The sequence below is a fragment of the Phalacrocorax aristotelis genome, chromosome 5, assembly GCF_949628215.1.
Source record: "Phalacrocorax aristotelis chromosome 5, bGulAri2.1, whole genome shotgun sequence".
Lineage (NCBI taxonomy): Eukaryota > Metazoa > Chordata > Aves > Suliformes > Phalacrocoracidae > Phalacrocorax > Phalacrocorax aristotelis.
This window is the reverse complement of record NC_134280.1, coordinates 70,730,976-70,734,300: the sequence shown is the minus strand read 5'-3', so window position 1 is coordinate 70,734,300 and position 3,325 is coordinate 70,730,976. Positions and strand designations below refer to the sequence as shown.

General features: G+C 53.6%; 1 non-coding gene across 1 annotated transcript; it reads left to right on the top strand.

Moving 5' to 3' along the window:
* The first annotated feature begins 304 nt into the window (after positions 1-304).
* TRNAS-GCU (transfer RNA serine (anticodon GCU)) lies at positions 305-386 on the top strand. Its single transcript has one exon. It is a non-coding gene; the product is annotated as a tRNA-Ser (tRNA).
* Positions 387-3,325: the final 2,939 nt, after the last annotated feature.

Here is a 3,325-nt window from a genome sequence, read left to right as displayed (position 1 = left end):
GCCAACCGCCGGCCTGGCGCCCTACGCAACATGGCGGCCCCCAGCGCTCCGTACAACATGGCGGCCCCCGGGGAATCCGCACGGTGCTCCGCCGTTTGGGTGCTCGGCCTCGCCAGCTCGCCCCGCGGGCGGAGCGGTGAGGCTGGCACGGCCGCGGCCGGCCCGCCGAGGGCGTCACTCGGTCCCCAGGCCTTTCGTTGTGCCGGCGAGGGGCTGCGCGGCCGGCGCCATCGGGCGGAGGGAGCGGCGGGCGGGAGCGCTCGGCCTCCCTCCGTATAGGCTGGGCGAGGGAGCGGGTTGTCGTGACGAGGTGGCCGAGTGGTTAAGGCGATGGACTGCTAATCCATTGTGCTCTGCACGCGTGGGTTCGAATCCCATCCTCGTCGGGAACGCACACTTTTCCCCCCCAATTAATTTTTTTTCCCCCCCACCTCAGGGGACCGAGGCCTCGCTGCCGCTGGCTCACGGACCCCATTCTGCATCCGTTGGTGGTTTTAAACTAAAGAGGGGTAGATTTAGGGTGGATACAAGGAATAAATGTTTTACGCTGAGGGTGGTGAAACCCTGGCCCAGGATGCCCCATCCCCGGGAACATCCAAGCCCAGGCTGGACGGGGCTCTGAGGGACCTGGTCTAGTTGCAGATGTCCCTGCTCATGGCAGGGGGTTGGACTAGAGACCTCTAAAGCTCCCTTCCAGCCCAACCCATTCTCTGATACTTTAACCATTCTGGAAAGAAGGGGAAGCGAAGCTGCCGTCCCAGGGCTGCCACGGTGGCAGGACAGTATCCCTGCGGGTTTAGGTGTCACAGCCCCAGGTGTCTGGGGTCCTTGTGGGCTGGCAGAGCTGCCAGAGGCCACCTTCCCGCTCTCCTCCCCTGAAAGCGGCCGTGTGCTGGAGCCGCAAGCCGTGATGCTGCTGGGAACAAACCGCCTCAGCATCTCTTCCTGCAACCCCAACGCGTTGTACTGGGGCTGGCCTGGCCCTTAGCAGGAGCTTTGGGTAAATGTTTGCAAGATCAGGGGTTGAGGGAGGCCCAGCCAAAGCGATCCTGCTGCCTCACTGGAAATTACATCAAGGTTTGCTTCAGAGAAGTAATTATTGCACAGGGCTTTGCTTTTCGTGAAGCTATGACTACTTAAAAAGCATAAATGATTGAAGAGCTAGAGGAAAGCCTTTCCTCTCTGCCCAGTTCATCAATGGCTAACTTTTTCGAAGTCTGGAAGTAGAAGCTAACAAAAGGCAGACCTCCCAGGAGACTGCCCTGCTCTGGGTTAAACACATTGTGGCACAGGGGAAGGGGCCTCTCACACCTCAGTTGCTGGAGGAGCTCTGTGAGCCCTCCAGGCGTAGCCAGCCGCAGGTTTAACTACACTTAAATCCCTGTGGAAATCAAATTATACTAAACCTTGTGCAGCAAACGGCCAGATCGTGACTCTGGAGCCTCACAAATGGCACCCCTAACCGGCCAGCTAAAACACGGCTGGAAAAGTGTGGTGGTGTGGAAGACGGGGGTCTTGGTGGTGGTATTAATTCTGAGTCAGTCCTACACAACCTCGGGGAAGTTCCCACCGGGAGGGTTTATTTGGATAGACAAGTGCTTTAGCTGCTGGCGAGATGCACATTCTCCAGGTCCTTTGCTGTAGCATAAAAAGATGTATCAAAATTAAACTGTAGTAGAGAAAGGACTCCTTTTCAGCACCTACGCTTTGTACAGGTAACTTTATGCTCACGGTATTTACCTCATCTTAGACGGGAACGTATCACAAGACATCTCCAACAGTAACACTGTCCCTATTAGCAAAAGAGCCAATGCCAACTTCTGCTCCTTTACAGCACGTAGCACCAGCTCTGAACCGAAATGGAATACGATGCAATGGGTGGTAGGCTCCTCGTGAGATCAACCTCAAGCTGTCATTGTTCAAAGCGTCTTGAAAACCAAAGCCCCGGGGTTTCGTTGACCAGCAAGGAGTGATAATGGAGAGATGCTCACTGCTGTCATTAGGCACAGCCAGAAAAAGCAAAAGCCACAGCCCCGAGCTCCAGTTCCACATCAGGCCTTTCAGCCATCCAGTCTCCTTCCACTGGCACAAGTCAGTAAAATCCCTTTCAGATGCTTATTTCTTACGTAGGGGGGACCCCAACCAACCCAAACCCCAGACAACGTAACCTGAAAGTCTAATTTAAGACTGGTGCCCCTACATCTACCGCCTTTCCCTTGTATCTAAAGCTAGTAACAGCTGCAGCCACCCTTACTGACACGCTGAAGATGCCCAAATTTCACTTGGAGTTAATGAAATATATATTTCAGTGTGTGGAGAATCAGGCCGACACTAGTTTTTGGCATCATCTCTCAAACACAGGGGACCTACTATCTCCTTTGTTTAACAAGCTAAGTACTAGACCAGGCCTTAATACATGATGGCAGGAAAAAACCTAAAACCCAGTCTGTGGTCCAATTAGAACCACGAGAGCCCCTTGGCAGGATGTGGAGGAGCAAAGCTCAAGCCCGAGTGAACTTTCACGGAAACATCCAACACATCAGATGGGTGCTCCAGAGGAGGAAGAAAGCACTTGGCTACTCTGAGCTACTGGAAGCAGCAAGCACTGTTTATTCTGTCTTGGTAGGCAAGCCCTGACCCTGGTAACATCAACAGGCGACTCGGAGCCTCGCAAGGAGGAAGGCAGTCATTCCTACGGGCCTGGCCGGCCTTCGGTGCCCAGCAGCCCGCTCACAGACGCCCGTGAAGCAGGGAGTTCTCCAGGAACCTGTGTGAAACGGTCAAACTGGCAATAAAAGATCTGTGTGAAAACCACGCCTTGGGGGGCTGAGAACAGCTCGAGTTCTCTAAAGCACAGCACGACAAGGAGAGATCACCTGAGACCGGACCGTGCTCCAGCAAGGCTGTTGCCACACCTTCTGAATAGCGTCAGCTCCTCTGGATTCCTTTCTTCACCTTTAAAAAAGGCTTCTTTAATATTTTAGAAGTGTAGAACGCTACGCATGCGCCCTGGGTAGGAACGGGCGTGGAGAAACACTGATATGGAGCGACAGGGCTGGAGACCACCGTCTGCCAACAGTCCTGAAACAACACGGCTCTTCCCAGGTAAACGTCTGGAGTGCCCGGAGCCGGCGCTGGAGCTGGTCAGTGCCACGGTGACACGGACGGAAAAGAGAAAACAAACAAAGAGAGATAAAAGAGAACCTGAGACCGCAGAATTATTGTTAACTACCCTCCCAGAGGCCAAGAAGCGACCCTATAAACACTGATGAAAATAAGAACTACAGTGATATTTATCATCCTGGAAACATATTAATATAAAAAT